The sequence below is a fragment of the Leucoraja erinacea genome, chromosome 15 (assembly GCF_028641065.1).
Source record: "Leucoraja erinacea ecotype New England chromosome 15, Leri_hhj_1, whole genome shotgun sequence".
In the NCBI taxonomy this organism is placed as follows: Eukaryota; Metazoa; Chordata; class Chondrichthyes; order Rajiformes; family Rajidae; genus Leucoraja; species Leucoraja erinaceus.
The window spans coordinates 27,807,100-27,831,601 of NC_073391.1; the positions used below are offsets into that span (position 1 = coordinate 27,807,100).

The window sequence follows — 24,502 nt, forward strand, 5'->3', positions numbered from 1 at the left end:
ATTCCCATATCAAAGGCAAAGTCAATTTTATTCGTCACATGCACATCACATGCAGTGAAATCAATTTGCTGGCAGCGACACACTTAAAAAGAACACACGATACATACTAAAATTTAACACAAACATCCACCACAGCATTCTTCACTGTGGTGGAAGGCATCAAAGTTCAGCCAGTCCTCCTTTGCTCACCCGTGGTCAGGGCCATAGATCCTCCGTAGTCACTGCTACAGACGGCCCGATGTACGGGCGATGGAAACACTCCGTGGCTTGGAGGTCCCGAATCAGCACTTCCCTACCAGAGTCCGCGGGTTCCGCAGGCCAGTGGTTGGAGCTCTTCTCCGGCGATCCTCGGCGAGGGATTCCAGGCTCCGGATGGTAAGTCCACGCCCCGCCCGCGGCTAGAAGCTCCGCAGACCACGGCTTCAGGATGTTATAGGCCACATGCCAGTGGTTGGAGCTCTTTTCCGGCGATCCCTGGCGAAGGATCCCAGGCTCCGGATGATAAGTCTACTCCAAGCCCGAGGCTAGAAGCTCCGCAGACCACAGTCCCATGATGTCAACGACACCAGGCCAGCGATCGGAACACTCCTCTCTGGCGACCCCCGGCAAGGGTTCGCCCGCTCCACGATGGGAAGTCCACACTGCGCCGGTTGCCGATGCTCTGGGCCCATCTCTGGAAAAGGCCGCTCCAATCCATGGTGTTAGGCCGCGAGGGAGGCGACATGGAAAAAGTCGCCTCTCCATGGAGGAGGCGGCCAGAAGCGGTTTCCCCCTTTCCCCTCCCCACCACCCCCCACATAAGACATACCGAGAAACACCCAAACTAGACACAGGAAAAAAAAAATATATATGTATATAGAAATAACGAACATGCTGGTGGCAGGGCAGCTGTCCCACATCAACTTTATTACGTGACAATGACTTCCACAGATGCAGTGTTAAAAGCATCCTGTGGGGATGCATCACGGCTTAGTTTTGCAACTGGTCTGCCCAAAACCATAAGAAATTGTGGGTGTAGCCCAGTCCATCACACACAACACCAGTCTTCCCCCCCCCCCCCCCCCGACCCCCCCCCCCCCCCCCCCCCCCCCCCCCCCCCCCCCCCCCCCCCCCCCACCCCCATTGATTCCATCTACATTCTGTGCTGCCTCGGGAAACCACCATGGACAATTTTCCTGTTAACAGCTGAGAAGAAACTCTCCCTGGATCTGGAGGGATGTGTTTTTACACTGTTGTACCTCTTGCCTGATGGGAGACAGCAAAAGAGGCAAGACCTGCCTACTGCAGTCTTTCCCTTGCCACATTTCCCAACTACAACTCCAACTGAACAAACCTGCGACCAGATTGTCAACCATCCGACAATCCAGCCCACTTGCAGAGGTGGAAAAATAATTGTTAAAACATTATGAGTTCCTTTTCGAAGTTTACCTTCCACCTTTAACTTTCAGCAGCCAGGTGGGTATTTTGCTGTGCAGTGCAGTGCATCTCAATAGTGGAGTGGGCCACTGGAGAACCTGCAGCAGCCTGAGGTTTGGCTGGATCAGGTGCCACTCCATGAGGCTGAGCGCACAGACGGGACAAGACCTGCAGCTGCATGGTACGGTAGATCAGCAATGAAGGACACCAACAGCTATGCTTGGCCAGGCCGACCCTTCAACTCCCTCCACAAGACAATGAGCCTCATGGCCAGGTTAAGGACTCTGCACAATAACTGGGATTTGAAAATGGCGCCAAACATGGCGACTCTTGTACAATGTCTCACTGTACTATTCCTATGCCCATTTGCTGAATCTAAGGAGATTTTTTTCCGGAGGGAGGAGGAGAACTTCTTCAAAGTAGGCATACCTTGAAGAGATTTCAAAGTAGGCATACCTGTCTGAAGAAGGGTTTTGGCCCGAAACATTGCCTATATCCTTCGCTCCATATATGCTGCTGCACCCGCTGAGTTTCTCCAGCATTTTTGTGTACCTGCTGAATCTAAGATGTGCTTATGTATAATAATACTTTTACTGAATTGTATGCAAAAAAAAATCACTGTACCTCAGTATATGTGACAAAAAAATACCATTGATCCATTGGAGCACCTGAGACGTAAAAAGTACTACAGCTCTGTGCTGCACTATTTATGAAGTCATGATTTTTATAATATTGTGGTCACATTTAGATCTGGAAAATACTATGTGGGGTCAAAATGCATTTCATACTCTGTTGCTGGGGCATGATTCATTTTACAATAACAGGTTAATCAGAATTTCAAAGATCAATTTGTCCATCAAGATTCCAGGAATTTATGTCTAGTGTTTATTAATGATGGAAGAAATAATCACAATGCCAAAGTACATCAATGTTTTGAATTATGCATCTAAATTACTCATGCTATTCAGGGACTGCAGTGCTTTTGAGTCCAGCTTTAGAAAACTACAGCGACTTTAGTTTTTTCACATACTGGCCTTAGCCAATGCTGAACTGAGATAACCATTATCATAATTATAGGACAATCAACATGTTGAAATAAATTACTTTACATCCTCAGGGCATTCCTAAGCAATTAAAGCTAATGCAATACCTTTGAAGTGTAGTCACTGTTAACATTTAACAGGGTTAGCTAAAGTGCTACAGCTGCAAGATATCAGATGCTGTGTATTATGCGGCAAGTGACTCACCTTCTGATTCCTCAAAGTCTCTCCACCACCTAAACAACTCAAAAAAGTCAATAGGGTGATGGAATCTTCCACTTGTCCTCACCAAGACAAAACAGTTTGATGCTCCAAAAAGGAACAAAGTGCTGGAGGAACTCAGAAGACTGTGGAGAGAATGAATATGTGACATTTTGGGTGGGGACCCTTCTTCAGGCTAATGGAGAAAGGGGGGGAGACAGCTGGAAAAGAGAGGTGTGGATAAGGCAAAGCCTGGCAAGTGAGTGGGAGAGGATCAGGTATCGTGGAGGAGGAGCAGGGAGAGAGGGTCTCACAGAACCGTCGGAGAGAGGTGGAGAACTTCTTCAAAGTTGACATACTTTGGAGATTTCACAGCGGAGCAGTAAAATGGAGCCACAAGAAACCACAAATGCTACAAAGACGTGCTGTTTGTAGGTTGATTGGCTAGGCTAAAAAAATTAGTAAATTGACCCTAGTGTGTAGGATAGTGCTAGTGTACTGGACGGTATGGACTCAGTGCGTTGAAGTGACTGTTTCTGCGCTATATATCTAAATTCTAAAGTAAAGTCTAAATCTGCCTGGTCCCCAGAACACTTACATCTGAAATCCATCTCACCCTTGAACATAATCAATGGCTCATCCAATAAAGCTCTCGGCAATAGAGGATTCCAAAGATTTATTATCACTGAAAAATAAAATCCTCCTCATTGGGGTAGCACTTTATTCTGAAGCAACACTGCCCGGGTTCTTGGTTCACCACCTGAAAGAGTTGAGGTGATCCAGTGAGAAGCAGCACCGAGTCCATTTACAGGACAATGCGAATGCAGATAGCAAAGTGATTGCGTAAAGTGGTGGGTTTAGATCTAAAAAAAAGACAATAGTGAAGTTCAAAGGAAAATTAGCCACAGTGAGACAACAAACACAGAGGAAGACATGAATAGAATCTAACGAAGGCCTGCCTATAGGACAAATTGTATTAATAAAAAAACATGGAAAGGAAATTTATAAATTAATTCCCACGATCACATTTCTATTCTGCATGGGAAATTAATAAATTAAATTTAGAGTTTATATGTACACAAACCAACTGTTCGGTAGCATGTTACTCTAAGTTAAAATAATTTAATCAGGAACATGGTTAGGAATTTAACTTTGCCTGTTTTCAGAGGGACATGCACACGTGAAAAAAGTAACAAATTATGTGTGTGTGTGTGTATATATATATATATATATATATATATATGTGTGTGTGTGTGTGTGTGTGTGTGTGTGTGTGTATATATATATATATATATATATATATATATATATATATAAATTATAAATTAAAAAAAAATATATATATATATATATATATATATATATATATATATTCAATGTTATATGGACACACTGATTTGTTCTGTATTTATTTATGCCTGCAATATTCTGTTGTGCTGAAGCAAAGCAAGAATTTCATTGTCCTATCCGGGACACAAGACAATAAACTCTCTTGAACTCTTGAACTTGAACTTGAACTTGAAATTAAAAGTCTGCAACGCTAATCTTTCATCTTTATTTTAGATGATTTTAGGAGGGACATACCACAGCTTATTTACCCCTCCCATCCAATTCCCCCATCACCCACCTGCCCTGCCTCAACCCATGCATTTAATCACTTCTTTAGAGACTAGTCAAAACGATGGATTTTCAGGAGGATCGTGGAACGTGAGGTATAGATGTTCTGGGGATTTGTGGGGTTCAGTCACTTGAAGGCACAGCCACAGTGGTAGAGTAAAATGTTTACCTGAGGCAGTGGAACAGAGTTAATATACATAGATGACTCTATATCGTAGATAAACATAAAGTGCTTGAGTAACTCAGTGGGTCAGGCAGCATCTCTGACGAAAAAATGATGGGCCTGGACCCTTCTTCAGACTGAAAGTAGAGGGGAGCGAACTGGGGGTAGGAAAAGGTCAGAAGGAAGCAGGGTCGGCAACAGATGACCAAGGAAGGGTGGAGCCGATAATGGCTCATTGTTGGCTGGGGAAAAGATGATATCATTCTGGGTTTAAATAAAAACTTGGGTAGATGATGCATCCAACCCTCATGAATTAACCAACTTACTCCCAGTGTCTATGATCCCAATAACTATGGTTTGCCATAGTTAGTCACTTGCAAAGTGATCGGTTTTTTTTCGTTCCTACCCAATGTTCCTGAGTAATCCTTGACCAATTCCAACAATTCAATAAATTATTTTGAGAACGCTATTCTTTTCTCATGGAATATATCGCATTTCATAGAAACATAGAAACATAGAAATTAGGTGCAGGAGTAGGCCATTTGGCCCTTCGAGCCTGCACCGCCATTCAATATGATTATGGCTGATCATCCAACTCAGTATCCTGTTCCTGCCTTCTCTCCATACCTTTAGCCACAAGGGCCACATCTAACTCCCTTTTAAATATAGCCAATGAACTGGCCTCAACTACCTTCTGTGGCAGAGAATTCCACAGATTCACCACTCTCTGTGTGAAAAATGTTTTTCTCATCTCGGTCCTAAAAGATTTCCCCCTTGTCCTTAAACGGTGACCCCTTGTTCTGGACTTCCCCAACATCGGGAACAATCTTCACTGTATGACATCCACTTACCAGTTAATTATCTGATTAATTAAATGCGTAATTCTGTTTAGGGAAGAAAACCAAACCATTCAGTGAAATGATGCAGATTGATTTCTGCTGTAAGTCATGCCTACCATTATTTACCTTATGTTAGCCCAAACTAGCTGCCCTGGTAACTTCCACAAAGTTGAGAAGATGATAAACATGTTTAAAAATCCATCCTTTTGTGACCTACTATAAACAACAGACTAAAGAATCCATTCTTGATAGGGACAACTTTAATTGAATTTACATTGTACCAATCAGCTTCCTTTTGATGATAATCAGATCACAGGAATTAAATTATGTGAGTGATGATCTTGTTAAATGCTTTTGAACATAGCAGGCCAGATGTCCTCAATCATTTCCAACCTCTAACCACTGTTCTCATCAGTGCCTCTGAGATTGATTCTTAGAGCAGCTTGTACTGCAGCCTACCAGGGAGAAGGCAATTCCGGATTTAGTGTTGTATAATGAACTGGGTTTGATAGGGGAACTCAAAGTAAAGGAGCCATTTGGAGGTAGTGACCATAATGTGATAAGTTTTAAGCTACAGTTTGAGAGGGAGAAGGGAAAATCGGAAGTGTCAGAATTACAGTTGAGCAAAGGGTCTATGGAGGCATGAGGGAGGAGCTGGCCAAAGTTGACTGGAAAGAGACCCCAGCAGGGATGACAGTGAAACAACAATGGCAGGTATTTCTGGGAATAATAGAGAAGTTGCAGGATCAGTTCATTCCAAATAGGAAGAAAGATACTAAGGGGCGACTGGCTGACAAGTGAAATCAAGGACAGTATAAAAATTAAAGAGGTATAACATAGCAAAGACGAGTGGGAAGCCAGCGGATTTAGAAACTTTTAAAGAGCAACAGAAGATAACTAAAAAGGCAATAGGGGGAGAAAAGATGAGGTACAAAGGTTAACTCGCAAAGAATATAAAGGAGGATAGTAAAAGCTTCTTTAGATATGTGAAGAGGAAAAAATTAGTTAAGACCAAAGTTGGACCCATGTAGACATAAACAGGTGAAATTATTTTGGGGAACAAGGAAATGGGACATGTGTTGAACAGGTACTTTGGATCTGTCTTCACTAAGGAAGACACAAACAATCTCCCAGATATACTCATGGCCAGAGGACCTGGGGTTACGGAGGAACTGAAGGAAATTCGCGTTAGGTAGGAAATGGTGTTGGGTAGACTAGTGGGACTGAAGTCTGATAAGTCCCCAAGGCCCGATGGTCTGCATTCCAGGGTACTTAAGGAAGTGGCTCTAGAAATTGTGGACGCATTGGTGATCATTTTCCAATGTTCTATATAATCAGGATCAGTTCCTGTGGATTGGAGGGTAGCTAATGTTATCCCACTTTTTAAGAAAGGAGGGAGAAAGAAAGCAGGGAAATATAGACCAGTTAGCCTGACATCGGTGGTGGGGAAGATGCTGGAGTCAATTATTAAAGATGAAATAGCGGAACATTTGGATACCAGTAACAGGGTCGGTCCGAGTCAGCATGGATTTACGAAGGGGAAATCATGCTTGACAAATCTTATGGAATATTTAAGAATGTAACTAGGAAAATGGACAAGGGAAAGTCAGTGGATGTAGTGTACCTGGACTTTCAGAATGCCTTTGATAAGGTCCCACATAGTAGATTAGTGGGCAAAATTAGAGCACATGGCATTCGGATAGGGTACTGACATGGATAGAAAATTGGTTGGCAGACTGGAAACATAGAATAGGGATTAACGGGTCCCTTTCAGAATGGCAGGCAGTGACTGGGGTACCGCAAGGCTCGGTGCTAGGACCGCAGCTATTTACAATATACATTAATGATTTAGATGAAGGGATTTAAAGTAACACTAGACCAAGTGCAGACCCGTTGGGTCTGCTCCCGCAATGGTGTGATCCCCCAACCCAATATTCCACCATGCACCCGTCTCCTTCAATGGAACTGAAGCCGTTCTCAAAAGTAAGATTCCAGCGCTGCCCTGCCTCCCTCAGCAGTAATTCCAATGGCACCTCCCCTGCCTGCTGCAGCAGTGAAAAGTTCAGAATGTTCCTGTCTTGCAACTTTGTTTCGAAGTGTGTTGGAAGCTGACATGTAAATGGAGAAGCCGTTTATTGTTGAAATACTTGTGGGGGGGGGGGGAGAAGGATTTGATTAAAAACGTGTACTTCAACACGACGAAATGTAATGAGGAGCGGATACTTAGAAAGAAAAGCGAAATCTCTACCAAAATGGAAAAGATCTTGGAGATTGAGCGTCTGGATTGGGCGTGGCAATGAATCAAAGGAAGAAATGCAGCCGGCAGCCGTACATGCAAATGGATCCATTCCGATTGGACATCTGCGAGCATCGGCCATTCTGATTGGACATCTGCGAGTATCGGGCACGAATCAAAAGGCAGGAAGGGATCCGGACGGCAGCCGGACGGATAGCCCCAGAGTTTTATAGATATACTAGACCAAGTGCAGACCCGTTGGGTCTGCTCCCCCAATGGTGTGATCCCCCAACCCAATATTCCACCATGCACCCGTCTCCTCCATTGGAACTGAGCCCGTTCCCAAATGTAAGATTGCAGCCCTCCCCTGCCTGCTGCAGCAGTGAAAAGTTCAGTGTTCCTCTCTTGCAACTTTGTTTCGAAGTGTGTTGGAAGCTGACATGTAAATGGAGAAGCCTGTTTATTTTTGAAATACTTGGGGGGGTGGGTGGGGGGGGGGGGGGGGAGAAGGATTTGATTAAAAACATGTACTTCAACACGACGAAATGAAATGAGGAGCGGATACTTAAAAAGAAAAGCGAAATCTCTACCGAAATGGAAAATATCTCGGAGATTGAGCGTCTGGATTGGGCGTGGCAATGAATCAAAGGAAGAAATGCAGCCGGCAGCCGTACATGCAAATGAATCCATTCCGATTGGACATCTGCGAGCATCGGCCATTCCGATTGGACATCTGCGAGTATCGGGCACGAATCGAAAGGCAGGAAGGGATCCGTACTGCAGGCGGACGGACGGATTTGAGTTTTATATATATATAGATAGATAGATAGATAGATTAGCAAATTTGCAGATAACACAACGCTGGGCAGCAGTGTGAACTGTGAGGTGGATGCTATGAAGATAGAGGGTGACTTGAACAGGTTGGGTGAGTGGCCAGATGCATGGCAGATTAATGTGGATAAATATGAGGTTATCCACTTTGGTGGCAAGAACAGGAAGGCAGATTATTATCTGAATGGTGTCATTAGGAAAAGAGGAGTTCAACGAGATCTGGGTGTCCTTGTTCATTAGGAATTTAGAAGGATGAGAAGGGATCTTATTGAAACATATAAGATTTTCAAGGGATTGAACACGCTAGAGGCAGGAAACATGTTCCTGATGTTTGGGGAGTCCGGAACATCAGGGTGTCCAGAACAAGAATAAGGGATAGGCCATTTAGAACATAGATGAGGAAAAACATTTTCACCCAGAGAGTTGTGAATCTGTGGAATACTCTGCCTCAGAAAGCAGTGGAGGCCAATTCCCTGGATGCTTTCAAGAGAAAGTTAGATAGAGCTCTTAAAGATGGCGGAGTCAAGGGGTATGGGGAGAAGGCAGGAACAAGATACTGATTGTGGATGATCAGCCATGATCACAGTGAATGGTGGTGCTGGCTCGAAGGGCTGAATGGCCTACCCATGCCCATATTGTCTATTGTCTATCTCTCTTTATATATCTTGAACAACATATCTATTGAACAGTTTACTGCTTTAGAGCATCAAGCATGTTGCATGTTGAATGGGATGCTTTTGCTATTAATTTACATGGAATTCAAAGAGTTATGATGTTTACTGAGAAGGAAGAAGAACTTGTTCTATTCATCTACCTATTTATTTTTTCACATACCAGAGATATCACTGGAATGTCCACATTTTATCCCCATGACTATTTTTCCCTTGAGCCGACTACCTTGCTTGATGAGTTCAGTTTTGATTAGTGTCATTTAGTTTACTATTGTTACATGTACCGAGACACAGTGAAAAGCTTGTGTTTGAATGTTATCCTGTCAAAGAGAAGACTAGACACAAAAAGCTGGAGTAACTCAGTGGGACAAGCAGCATCTCTGGGGAGAAGGAATGGGTGACATTTCCGGTCGAGACCCTTCTTCAGGCTGGTTAGGCATAGACGATGATGTTGAGAGATAACGAACAATGAATGAAAGATATGCAACAAGTTAACAATGATAAAGGAAACTGGCCATTGTTAGCTGTTTGTTGGGTAAAAACGAGAAGCTAGTTTGACTTGGGTGGGGGAGGGATAGAGAGAGAGGGAATGCTGGGTCTTCCTGAAGTGGGAGAAATCAATTTTCATACCACTCGGCTGTAAGCTGTCCAAGCAAAATATCAGATGCTGTTCCTCCAATTTGCGTTTAGCCTCACTCTGACAATAGAGACCTAGGATAGAAGTCTGTGTGGGAATGGATAGGAGAATTCATGTGTTTAGCAACCGGGAGATCAGGTAGGATCAGGTGGACTGAGCAAAGGTGTTCTGCGAAACGATTGCCCAGTCTACGTTTGGTCTCGCCGATGTATAAGAGTCCACATTTTGAACAACGGATACAGTAGTATAGGTTGGAGGAGGTGCAAGTGAACCACTGCCCAACCTGAAAGGACTGTCGGTGTCCCTGGACAGAGTTGAGGTAGGAGGTATAGCGACAGGTCTTGCTTTCCCTTCGGTTGCAGGGAAAGACACCTGGTGTGGGGATGGTTTGGTTGGGAATGGATGAGTTAACCAGGGAGTTGTGGAGGGAACAGTCTCTGCGGAAGGTGAAAAGGGGTAGAGATGGGAAAATTGCGAACAGTGCTGGGATCCCGTTGGAGGTGGCGAAATTGTGATCAATTATCAAAGAGGAAATAGCAGACATTTGTAAAATCTAATTTGATCAAATAGAATCAGAATAACACCATGAAGGGGAAATCACATCCACCATGTTTATTAAAGAGCTTTGCGGAAGTATCAGTTTGAGTGGCAGGTTTTTAATTTAATTTAAGTTGGCTGTAGTCTGTAGGCTAGTGGCATCTTACTACAACAGCTCCGATTCCAGGTTTCCATTCATGTCTGGGCTGAGGGGGTGTAAGTCCTGGCAATAATTTGGGGCGTTTGGGTGCAGCTGGGGGGCTGACACATCAATAATGATGCCAAAGAGGCAATCTGACAATGCCAAGGTAACTGTGGAGATGATGAAATAGAGAGAGAGAGAAAGTTGAGTGTTCAAGTGAAAATATTGTTCTGCATACTGTTGAGAGAGAGAGAGAGAGAGAGAGAGATAGATAGAGAGAGAGATGAAGAGGGACAGACAGATAGATGGAGAGAGGGAGTGGGAGAGAGAGAGACAGAAAGAGAGAGATGTGTTGGATCAGCCAATAAGCTAAAAAATGTACCCATTATTTATTTCCATCAAACCCTTGTCATTTCCTTTGATAAATACATTGACCAGATTTATACAGTCACTCAGGACTCATGTTTCATGCAAGTTTGATATTTATTTAAAATAGTTTTAGACAGGCATATTGATATGCAGGGAATGGAGGAATATCGGTAGGCAGATAAGTGGTGATCTAGGCACCATGTTCGGCAGACTTTGTGGGCCGAAGGGCCTGTTCCTGTGCTGCATTGCTCTATGTTCTGTGTTCTATGTTCTACATCATTGTTTTGTCGATCTTCTCCTCCAAACAAGGTCCTATTTGCTTCAACAACCATTGACATTTAATTTAACAACTTCAGCAATCTTGAAGCTCTCACAGGCCTTTTTCCCTTTTTAAATTAAATGCCCTTTAAAGTATAATCAAATTTGCTATTTTTAGCGTTAAATTCTTTACTCCATATTTCTACATTTTAAATGTCACATACAATACATCTGTGCAATTATTACGTCTCTGTAAACTCTTCAAGAATATTATTTTCCTCAGGGAACTCTGTTCACTGAGACTTTTTGGTATCAATAACATTCACATTTTCCACTCACAGCCCCTTCCATGAAGTTCTTCGTAATGCAGAGGAAGTAACTGCAGGTGCAGGTTTACACTGAAGAAAGACACCAAATGCTGGAGTAATTCAGTCGGACAGATAGCATCTCTGGATAGAAGAAATGACAGTCTGATGAAGGGTCTCGACCCGAAACATCACTCATTCCTTCTATCCAGAGAAACTGTTTGTCCCGTTGAATTACTCCAGCATTTTGTGTCTAAGTCCTTCATAATTGCTGGGGAACAGAAAGACCCAAGCAAGACATTTCAATGAGATTATTTTATTATTTGGTTATATCAAATTGTACATATTTTGCAACATGGCAAAGATATTTGCAATGAGTTAGGGTTTTAAATTTGAGATCACCCAGATATTATAAAGGGCTTCAACAACTCAAATTTCTTCTGTTTCTAGTTCAATCATTTACAAGTGTGAATGTAACTGATAAAGAGGTACTTTGGAGGATTTTCCAAAGGCTACACTTGTACAGACTGTCTATAAATGAACCTAACAATCAGGAACTGGCTGTGTAGTTACAGTTACTGCTACTTCAACAACAACAATCTGCATTTATCTCCCACCTCCAAGTGAGATCATTTGCCAGGATGATGCAAAGATGAAATTTAACAAATTAGATGACATACAATAGAAGAATCTCTTCAATGGAGTTAGTATAGATTTTGCATAAAACATAAGGGTGGCACAGTGACACAGCAGTTGAGCTACTGTCTCCCAGCACCAGAGACCCAGATTCGATCCTGACTGCGGGTGCTGTCTGTGCGGAGTTTGTACATTCTCACTGTGACCAAGTTGGTTTTTCCCGGGTGCTCCGGTTTCCTTCCACATTCCAAAGATGTGCAGGTTTGTAGTTGAATTGGCCATCGCAAATTGCCCCTAGTGTGTAGGATGGGAAAGTGGGATGACATGTATTTTACAAACCACTACTATTTAGTTCAGCTTAGTTTGGTTTAGTATTTTGTCACATACCGAGATACAGTAATACAAAAAGCTTTTCACTGTACCTCGGTACACGTGACAATAAACTAAACTAAACTAAAACTAAAACTAAAGAATTCAAAACTCCTCTTGGCACGTCTAGGTTATTCTGATTCAGGTTATTTTTGCACCAATTTTATCCTATAATTATTGAATTAAACAATTAATAAACAGTTCAAAATTAGAATCTTGTTTAAAATTAAATTAGCAAATATAGTAATTTTTTTTCAATTTTGTTTTGGATAGCGGGCATTGCTAGCATATGTGTTGTCCATGACAAAGTGGAGGTGAATGTAGCAAATGTAAATTAACTAAACGAAATCAAAAGAAATCAAACTAAACAAGAATGTAACTATAGTCAAGGCCAGCAGCACAATCAATTATCAATCTCACCCTGCTCACTCCCTCTTCTCCCCTCTCATATCAGGCAAGTGGTGCAGAAGTGGGAAAACTCATACTTCCCGATTCAAGGACAGTTTCTTCCCAGCTGTTATCAGGTAACTGAACTGTCCTCTCACCAACTAGAGAGCGGCCCTGACCTTCTCTCTACCTCGTTGGAGGCCTTCCAATCATCTTTAATTGGATTTTACTGGACTTTATCTTGCACTAAATGTTATTCCCTCATCCTGTATCTGTACTCTGTGGACGGTTTGATCGTAATCATGTATTGTCTTCTCGCTGACTGGGTAGCGCACAACAAAGATGCTGTTCACTGTACCTTGGTACATGTGACAATAACAATAAACTAAACTAAACTACTGGTAGGGATTTAGCTTTTGCTTTTGCCTGGGTGTATTTTAATGACCCCGCAGTCAGGCAGTCGTTTCATTCCAAATGCCTACACACACTCATGACAAATTACTCCCATGATGGAAACCAGATAATTTTCTTTCTTCCGTCATGGGGAGTGGGTGTTACAAACAAAGCTAGCATTTCCAGGCCTAAATAATTGCAGCAATTGCCTCAAATTGCACAAGATAGTGAATGATGGATCAGTCTGATTACGCCTCTGTCAATTACCCTGGGACGTTGTTCTATTTTAAAGCTGCCACAAAACAGTAAATTCAATCCCTTCACAGAACAAACTGGCAAAAATAATTTCTCTTGTGAATTTTCACTTATTTAGTGGACTGCGGGAAGCCAGATTTCCTGAACCTTCTGCCTAGACACCAGGTGTAAAAATCTGACATCTTCCCCTTTTATTCATTGATTCATTCATCTTAAGACATAGGAGCAGAATTACGCATTTCTGCCCATCGAGTCTGCTCTGCTATTCGATCATGAAAAAAAATTGTTTCCCTCTCAATCCCATTCTCCTGCTTCCTCCCCCATAACCATTGATGCCTTGATTAATCAAGATTTATCCCTGCTTTAAAATTACCCAATCATTTGGCCTCCACCACCGTCTGTGGCAATGAATTCCAAGGATTCAATAGACAATAGGGGCAGGAGTAGGCCATTCGGCCCTTCGAGCCAGCACCACCAATCACTATAATCATGGCTGATTATCCACAATCAGTACCCCGTTCCTGCCTTCTCACTACATCCCTTGACTCCAGTATCTTTAAGGGCTCTATCTAATTCTCTCTTGAAAGCATCCAGAGAATTGGCCTCCACTGCCTTCTGAGGCAGAGAATTCCACAGATTCACAACTGTCTGTGTGAAAAAGTTGTTACTCATTTCCGTTCTAAATGGCCTACCGTTTATTCTTAAATTGTGGTACTGGTTCTGGACTCCTCCAACATTGGGAACATGTTTCCTGCCTCAAGCGTGTCCAATCCCTTAATAATCTTATATGTTTCAATAAGATCTCCTCTCAACCTTCTAAATTCCAGTGTATACAAGCCCAGTCACTCCATTCTTTCAACATATGACAGTCCTGCAATCCCGGGAATTAACCTTGTGAACCTACGCTGCACTCCCTCAATGGCAAGAATGTCCTTCCTCAAATTTGGAGAACAAATCTGCACGCAATACCCCAGGTGTGGTCTCACTAGGGCCCTGTACAACTGCAGAGCGGCTTTTGCCCCTATACTCAACTTCTCTTGTTATGAAGGCCAACATGCCATTAGCTTTCACCACCCTCTTGCTAAAGAAATTTCTCCTCATCTCCTTTCTAGGGGTATCTCCTTTTATTCTGAGGCTGGATCCTTTGGTCCGAGACTCTCCCACTACTGGAAACATCCTCTCCTCAGTGGCGGACTGGGTCTAAAAATATTGGTTGCCAGGAGACAAAGGGGGCCCACTTCATCAGGGGCCCACGCCATCGGGCAAGCTGACACCCTGGCCAGTCCGCCACTGCATCTCCGCATCCAGTCTAGCCAGGCCTTTCATTATCCAGTTCTTTTCTGTGTTTGAATACTCACCTACACTTAATGTCCAGCATATCTGGTTACTTGCAAGGATGGAATTGTAGTGAGAAATACAACCCACACTGAGGGAGATTTGCAAATGATTGTGAAATCAAATATGGGAAAGGCTTTTTTGTCTGCATGTCCAATGTTATTGATATTATTGTTGGAATGTCAGCTCACCATGGTGGTTGGATCATTTGTTTCCCCATCCAACACCTCCAGCACCTCACCTTCTCATTAATCTGAGTTACTCAACCATTTTGTGTCTGACGCACTGAGTTTCTTGTACATTTTGTGTCCTCCAGATATGCTGGTTGACCCGCTGAGTTACTCCAACATTTTCTGTCTTTCGTTGGAGGCAATCAATCAGAAGAAGGTTCCCGACCCGAAAAGTCACCTATCCATGTTCTCCAGAGACGCTGCCTGACCCGCTGAGTTACTCCAGCACTTTGTGTCTTTCCGTTCGTGAATATGCTTGGTTTGCTGTTCACACGACCTCTGTGAGGAAATGGATTCATCACTCCCTGTAAAAGCATAAACATGGGTGGATAACTTCCAATCATTGGGTAATCAGCACCAAGGGTGTGTGCATTTAAGATTATAGACCACTATCTTTAATTTACATTTGCTACATTCACCTCCACTTTGTCATGGACAACACATATGCTAGCAATGCCCACTATCCAAAACAAAATTGAAAAAAAAATTACTATATTTGCTAATTTAATTTTAAACAAGATTCTAATTTTGAACTGTTTATTAATTGTTTAATTCAATAATTATAGGATAAAATTGGTGCAAAAATAACCTGAATCAGAATAACCTAGAAGTGCCAAGAGGAGTTTTGAATTCTTTAGTTTTAGTTTTAGTTTAGTTTAGTTTGTTGTCACTTGTACCGAGGTACAGTGAAAAGCTTTTTGTTGTATGCTAATCAGTCAGCAGAAAGATGATTACAATGACGTCCACAGTTTATTTTTGTTTAGAGATACAGTGTAGAAACAGGCCCTTTGGCCCATTTAGTCCGTGCCGATCAGCGATCCCCGTATACTAGCACAATCCTACACACCAGGGACAATTTGCGATATTTACCATAGCCATTTAACCTACAAACTGTACATTTTTGGAATGTGGGAGGAAACCGGAGAACCCAGGGAAAATACATGCTGTCACGGGGAGTAGGTACAAATTCCGTACAGGCAGTGTCCGTAGTCAGGATCGATCCTGGGTCTCTGATGCTGCAAGACAGCAGCTACACCATCTACTGCTGCACCACTATGTTGCCCACACAGTGTGCGGAATGCATTATTACAAACGGCTATTGAAGACAGTTCAATTGCATTTGGAAGTGCACGAATACTCAAAGGGGTGGAACAAAGAGGGGAATAATTCTAAGGTAGATAGCTCTACTGTTGATCTCATAATTGTACAGATAAGTGGGATGACATAACCTTTGACAGCTTTTAAACGTTTTGTAAGATAGAGAATTCATTGTCAAAGAAGCATGAAAAATGAAAAGTTGTGACATTTTGAATTGTAAATGAAGCAGCTTTACAGGAATTGCCACACATGAACATTGAATCATTGGAAAAGGAAGTGGGCAGTTTCCTGATTCATTTGGGAGGGGAGGGATATGGGTTTGGCTTTTGGGTGAGGTGTTGTTCAGAAAAGCTATTTTAAACAAAACATCTCCAACCAACTCTTTGCACATAGAATGAGCATTTTAACTGCCAACCTTCACTCGTTCTGACATTTTATTAAATTGGTAAATTTTCTGGAAGGACCAAGGCAAATAGTGCAAAGAGAGAAAGGGTTGATAAATGTATGATGGAATTTTGTAAATTCCAAAGTTGTGATAAGCTGACAGTTTTTTACAATGACAGGTTCCAGTATATGTAGCTAACCTAGAACAGATTTTATACCATCTCAGTCATATCAGAAAAGCAATATATTGTACAAATGTATGCTCGAAAATAATATCGTACAATGTTTGAAAACATTGCAAGTAGGAGCAATGTAAAGTTAAACGTTCTAGATGTAGTTATAAAATGACATAAGAAGATGAACACAATGTGCTGGAGTAACTTAACGGGTCAGGCAGCTTCCCTGGGGAACATGGATAGGTGAAGTTTCAGGTCAAGACCCTTCTTCGGGTGAAACCTGAAATGTCACCTATCCATTTTCTCCAGGGATGCTGCCTGACCAGCTGAGTTACTCCAGCACTTTGTGTCTTTTCTTGGTAAACCAGCACTTGCAGTTCCTTGTTTCCACTAAGAAGATAAGCTGGAATCGGCCATTTCCCCCCCATGCCTATTCAGTGAGCCATCAATCGTCTTTTACCTCAGTTGCACTTTCCTCCACTGATCCCAGTTCCTTTGATTTCCTCATTTTCCAACTTTCTATCGACCTCTGAACAGAGAACATGCAACAGTACAGCACTGGAACAAGCCCTACGGCCCACAATGTCTGGGCCGAACATGATGCCATGTAATTTGCCTGCATCTTGTTTGTCTGCACATGGTCCGTATGCCTCAACTCTCTGCAGATCCATGTTCCAAAAGCCTCTTAGTTTATCTGCCTCCAACACTTCCATTGGTAGCGTATTACAGGCACCCAGCACTCTCTCTGTAAAAACTTGTCCCACACATCCCTTCAAATGCCCCCACCCCTCATCTTAAAGCTGTGCCCGCTTGTCTTTAACAATCTGATTAAACCCAGTGACCACGTCTAAAATTCCCAAAGTTTTACGGTCCTTTGGGTGAGAAATTTCTTCTTGTTTTTATTCTGAGCAACTAATCCTTTATTTTGAGACTGTGACCTCTACTTCTGCACATGCCAGTCAGAAGAAACATTTGCACTGTATCCACCCTGTCAAACTCTGTGATGATTTAAAAAAATATATTTCAATGATAGGACTTTTCATTCTTCTAAATTCTGACATAGTCTCAGACTGTTTAATCTCTCCTCAAAGGCAAAAGATCTCTGTAATCAAACTGCTGTAATTTCATTGCATAAACCTATTGCAGCTGTATTATTCTGTACCACCGACCAGACATAAACAGGCACATGGCGGCACAGTGGCCTTACTGCCTTACAGAGCCAGAGACCTGGGTTCGATCCTGACTACGTGTGCTGTCTATACAGAGTTTGTACGTTCTCCCTGTGATTGTGTAGGTTTTCTCTGGATGCTCTGGTTTCTTCCTGCACTCCACAGATGTATATGTTTGTAGGTTAATTGGCTTCAGTAAATTGTAATTGTCCCTAATGCGCAGGATAGTGTTGGTGTATGGGGGGTGATTACTGGTCAGCGTGGACTCAATGGGCCAAAGAGTCTATTTCCACACTGCATCTCTCTAGCAAGTCTAAAGTATGCAATAATCCAAGTGCAAACTCACTTGGCAGGAGGAATATGTGTCAGCCCTTACTATTATACCAATATAGTAATAGTGGGAGTTCCAATACTAATTCATTTTGCATTGAAGACCAATATCCTGTTAGCCTTCCAAAATGCTTGATTTACATGGTGATAACTTTGAATGATTTGTGTAAAAGGACACTGAGGTCCTTCTCAACATCAAAAAATTTAAATCCCTCAGTATTTAAAATATATTCCGTGTTTCTACCTTTTTCTAGCAAAATACATCAACATATTTTCCTTTGTTCACTCAGCCACCATGGAGCCAGAGGAGGAAAGGGCTGACACATAAGGCCTTGTGTATTGCAGTTCAATGCCTGGGGCTTTGTACATGACAGCGATTTTTTGGCAGTGAATCCACAAATTTATTGACCCTCCATGCATTAGTGCTGGTTCCTAATGTCAATGAATTTCCTGGTCTCTTTTATGTCACAGAACTGTTGTACTTTTGAAAATGAATTCAAAATTATGTATACAAGAGTCAGGACTAAAATAAACTTGTCAACATGTTTATTAAGAAGGAATCACTCCAATTACATGGAATATGAAATATTTAGACATATAAAATAGCAGGACTTATTTCCTATCAAGGTTACTCCTGCATTTGTCCAATTTTTTTAATGTATTTCAAATTTCCCTCACTAAATGGAATGTATTCCCTTCATCCTATATCTGCACACTGTGGACGGCTTGATTGTAATCATGTAATATCCTGTTGACTGGGTAGCATGACACATAAAAGCTTTTCACCATACTAATAAACTAAACCAAACTTACCCGAGAGTGCCACTGAGATTATCTCTCATTTCTCTTCTCTTTGGTACGTAATTTGTAAACTCAGAAATCTCTACCAATAATCGGTTCAACCACACTTGCTCCTCCCAACGAAAACGATGACATCATACAAATATTCCTCCTGCCTTAATATGCTTCCATGTAGATAGATAGATAGCCTTTTATTGTCATTCAGACCGAAGTCTGAACGAAATTGCAGCAGTCATACATATAATACCATACAATAAAACAACAATAAACACATATTAACATCCACCACAGTGAGTCCACCCAGCATCTCCTCCCTGTGACGACCTCGAGGTCGTCAGCTCCATTAGGCCTCAGCGCAGACGGAGGCAGAGAAGGGGAATACGAGCCAAAACTGCGCCGTCTTCAGTATGGGCCGCCCCCTTGGGCGCCGAACCTCCCCCGGGCCCCGAGACGGGACCGGGGGCCCCCGACTTGGGCGCCGAACCTCCCTCGGGCTGCCCCCGTTTCGACGGGAGCCCTCGTTCCCCCCCCCCCAAAAGCGTCCCAACCTCAAGCCCTGAGCCGGAAACCACGGGAAAAACTAGACTAACCAAACATTAGGCCTCATAGAACAGAGAAGGGGAATAACAAAAACGTACAAGACAGGAGAAGGCAAACCCCGTTTCAACCCCCCCCCCCCCCCCAAAAACACAAGCTAAAACCAAAAAACTAGACTAACCAAACAAAATAAACAACATAAAAAACACAAAGACAAAGGGACCGCCGGTAAGCCGCTGCAGCCAGAGCCGCGCCGCCACTCCGAGTACAAGACTACCTTGGATGCAGTGTGTCAAGCTCAAATCTCCATTGATGTGAACATGGCTTCCATATCAACAATATGCAAAGTTACTCGCATTTACTATGGCTACCTGCTTTTGGTGTTTTTCCATTGTAATATTAAATGGCATGCTTATTTTAACAACTATGCCCTTATTGTCGACAAATAAAAGGAGCAAATATTTATCCTTACTTTCATGAACCTGTGGTGTAATAAAGCTCACGGGCAGCTGCTTCAGTTGCTTTGTGCCTTTCTCCAGTGTAATCTGCAGAGATCATTGAAAAAAAGCTTAGCTCTTGTTCTAGGGCTTGAATGCTAAGAGGATGTTATATTCCATTTCCGAAATTTGATATTATTGGCTTCAATGGAACCACTTTTCAGATGCAGAATACATTACACTTGAGTACATTAAATGCTTACCACATTTAACCACAGAATGTTTCTGCCCCAAAATATTTACAAACTATTTCAGGTGTAAAGTGTGCATTTAATAGTGTCATATTTATTCTTTAAATTACTCTTTGGTTGGCACAGTGCCACAGCAGTAGAGTGGATGCCTTACAGCGGCAGAGACCTGGTTTCGATCCTGATTATGGGTGCTGTCTGTACGGAGTTCGTCCATTCTCAAACCCCAAATGGGTTTTCTTAGGGTGCTCCGTTTTCCTCCTGCACTCCAAAGATTTGTAGGTTTATAGGTTGATTGGCTTCTGTACAATGTAATTTGTCCCTAGTTTGTAGGATAGTGCTAGTATACGGGGTGATAACTGGGTGGCGTGGACTCGATGGGCCAAAGGGCCTGTTTCCACGCTGTATCTCTAAAGTCTAAAGTCTAAACCTCCCTGGTTCCAGAAAACTAATTTTACATGTATAGAAGAAGGGAAGCCACAGATTAAGAAGAAGCCCCTCTACCATTGTTACCAGAGGCCTTGGCCACATTTCTGTTTCCTGCACCTCTACTCTCAATCCTTTTCCTCCAAGTCATGCTAAGGACAGAGATCCCCTGATCCTCATGTTCCATCCAACCTGCCTCAGCATTCAACAAATCATCCTTTGCCATTTCTGCCAGCTTCAATAAGATTCGACCACCCAACACATCTTCCCCTCCCTTTCACTTTGTCAAAGAGACCATTTCCTTGGTCTGTTCTGCCTTCCTCACCAACCCTGACCCTTCCTGCAGAACCTTCTCATACAACTGCAAAGCACACAAGACTTGTTCCTGGCCATTACATGAGTTACTGCTATGAAATACTCTGGTGTGGTGAATATAATTGAACTTGACAGTGACACTGTGAAGTTGAATATACTGTGTAAACTTAGCCATAAAGCGCAGTCCTTTAGTGGGGAGATTCAGTGGGCTCTGAGGACTCACTAAGCTTTAGGCCAGATTCAGACTTCTGAAGAGGAAGGCTAAGTGATGAAATAATTGATTTTCTGTTACAATCCATTATTGACATGATATTCCGCTTCAGGGACTTGAAATCAGAATCTAGAATGCCATTTCAGTGCCATACACAGCTCCTGTTTTTCAAATAGTCAGGTTTCCCTCTTAGGTGGATGTTTATTGTAAGAAGAGAAGGGAAATTCTCGCAATGCCCCGGACTCAAACAAAAGCACTGAAGACATTATCCAATCATTGGTTTTATGTTGCTTTGGGGCTTTGCAATGCATAAATTGTTTGACATATGTTCCACATTATAACAATTCAAGAGAATGCATTTCACTTGGCATAGCTACAAGATGGTGATTCCTTGCATGTTGGTCCCAGAGGAAAATCTACTATCATCAGATACAGTCGCTCTACTTGTTTAAATCTCTTTTCCACCTGGCTGTAGGCTCTATCTTTTGTATTTGTGTTTGGCTTGATTGTATGCATGCACAGTGTGACCTGATTTGTTTGGACAGCATGCAAACAAAAGCTTTTCACTGTACATGTGACAATAACAAACCCAAACCTAAACCTAAACTTAAACAGCTTCGGGGCAACCAGACCCCCTGAATGACATTACATAAATTAAAATTATTGTTTTCCTACTTTACAAAAAAATCTTCAAATTAGCAATGCAATATTTAAATTAGGATCGTTAAACATTCCTCTCCAAACTGGTCGACACGGTGAGGTAGTGGTAGAGCGCCAGAGACCCAGCCCAGTTTAATACTTACCACGGGTGCTGTCTGTTTGGAATTTGTACGTTCTCCCCGTGACTGCGTGGGTTTTCCCCGGGTGCTCCGGTTTCCTCCCGCACTCCAAAGACATACAGGTTTGTAGGTTCATTGGCTTTGATAAAGATTGTAAATTGACCCTAGTGTGTAGGATAATGCTAGCGAGTGGCGAATGCTGATCAGCCAAAGAGCCTGTTTCCACGCTGAATAAACTAAACTAAATTAACCTCAACTAAACTAAACTAAATTAAACAAAACTAATCTAAACTAAACTAACGCATAGCTAACTCTAAAAGAATTTTAAGATAATGATTTTTATTAGTTCCCAATGTTACACATTTCCACAGGAGTTCATCCCTCTACAGTGGCCTAAACTTAAATGAATTAATGCCTACTCTTTTAATTTATGATTTTGTTGGAAACACAATGCCTTAGGTTTGTTCATATACTGTACGTGCAAACAAGGAGATGTATTACTTGAATGAAGTCATGGGACAATACAGGGCTTTGATAAATTTAAGAGGAAGGTCGGAGATTTTCGGTTGGAATGCTAGAGTTCAGTAACTCTCTCGATTGTAATGCCATGTCATTACTTTCTCATTTAAAGCAAGTCCGGCATCCAAATGATTTACAAAGGACACAAACCTCGTATTTTTAAATGTGAATTGAATGGAAGTGACGGAGTCCATTTGACTGCAGCCTTGTTTGGATTGAATTGTAGTACATGGGTTAGAGAGGGGAGGAGGGCAGGAAGCAGGGTGGTGGTTACAAGTGTGTACTGTTCCTTCTCCGCCACCACTTGTTCTCAGCTTTTCTGACAGCGGATGTCAGTGACTCATTCTTGAATCTATCAACGTATCAGAGCCCAGTGAACGTAAAAGCAATGGAGGTGTAGCTGATTGAGGCAACTCCATGTTAAAATATATTAATTGCAGGAGTCTTTACGAAAAACAACAGCAAAGAGGGTCGAAGTGGCATTTAACTTCCTCAGGAAATGCTGACCCTGTAGTGATTCCCTCAGAAATTATTTTAACTTGGCTAAACTATAGTTATCTGCTGACTTACCATCCATTGATCCTTACGCTCATGGATTTGTGATTGGGTACACTAGCAGTCAGGAATAAATAACTTATTGAATAGTGAAAAGTCTGGGTAGAGTGAATGTGGAGAGGACGTTTCCAAGCATAGGAGAATCTAGGACCAGAGGGCATAGCCTCAGAATAAAAGGATATACCTTTAGGAAGGAGATGAGGAAGAATTTCCTTTGTCAGAGAGTGGTGAATCTGTGGAATTCATTCCCACAAAGTCAATGTATATTTTTAAGGTGAAGATTGACCGATTCTTGATTAGTACGGTGTCAGGGGTTATGGGGAGAATGGGGTTGAGAGGGAAAGATGGGTCAGCCATGATTGAATAGCGGAGTAGACTTGATGGGCCGACTGGCCTTATCCTGCTCCTAGATCGTATGAACTTATGAATATGGATGGTTTTGTAACCGGAATAGAATACAGGTTGGATGGCTCAAGCATGCAACTGGATCTAAGGTCATGGGTCAGGGTTGGAATTAGGAACTCCAGAACACTGAACATAGAACACTGAATTGTGTGGCACAAGAGCAAGCCCTTCGGCCTGTGGGCGTGATCTTATAGAGATGTACAAAAGCATGAGAAGAATATAGGGTGAATTTTGGGGTCCCTGGGTGGTGCAAGGGAGGAATTAAAAGGACGGTTAAATGGGAAGGTGCCGTGAGAAAGAGAGTGAATGTTGAAGATGAAAGAGTGAATATCTTTTACAATGTTACAATGTCTGTGCCCTACGATGCCAAGACCATCACTCATCTATCTGCATATAACGCACTTCCCTCCATACCCATATGCCTATCCAAAAGTATTTTAAATGCCATTAACATGTCTGCTTCAACCACCACCCCTGGCAGCGAGTTCCAGGCACCCACCATATTCCGAGTAAAAAAACCTTTCCCCGCACATCTCCATTAAACTTTGCCCCTCACACCTCAAGGCTCTGCCATCTAGTATTTGGGGAAGGAGTGGTGGGGAATGTGGCTGTGTTTACATACGAGGTGAAACTGTAACTTGATCTGTAACTTACATCTACTTGTTATGTCCATGGAGGTCAAGAGAGTCAAGAGTCAATTTAATTGTCATTTGGACCCCTGGAGGTCCAAACGAAATGCCGTTTCTGCAGCCATACATTACACACAAATAGACCCCAGACACAACATAATTACATTTAACATAAACATCCATCACATAGCTGTGATGGAAGGCCAAATAAACTTCTCTCTCCACTGCACTCTCCCCCCCCCCCCGATGTCAGAGTCAAAGTCATAGCCCCCGGCTGGTGATGGCGATTGTCCCGCGGCCATTAAAGCCACGCCGGGTGGTGCGAGGTCGCACACCGGGTCTTGATGTTAGAGCCCCCGGTGTGCGCTCGCAGAGTCCGCGGCCATTCCAGCCGCGCGGGGCAGTGGTGTCAGGCCCCGCTCCAGGAGCTCTTCGACCCCGCAACTCGGGCGGGAGAAGTCGCCACCGCAGAAGCCCCGAAAAGCGGTCTCTCTCCATGGAGCCGTGGGCTCCCGGCGCCGTCGTCTACAGACCCGCAGAGAGCCTCCGACTCTCCGGCAGCAGCAACAGCATCAGCAGCAGCAGCGCTCCTCCACCGCTCCGGACTCGGCCAGCT

The 24,502-nt window shown here is 42.8% G+C and overlaps 1 long non-coding RNA gene across 1 annotated transcript in view; it reads left to right on the forward strand.

Moving 5' to 3' along the window:
- Positions 1 to 24,502, forward strand: part of LOC129704084 (uncharacterized) — a 34,917-nt gene that overhangs the window by 3,731 nt on the left and 6,684 nt on the right. The window lies entirely within an intron of this gene.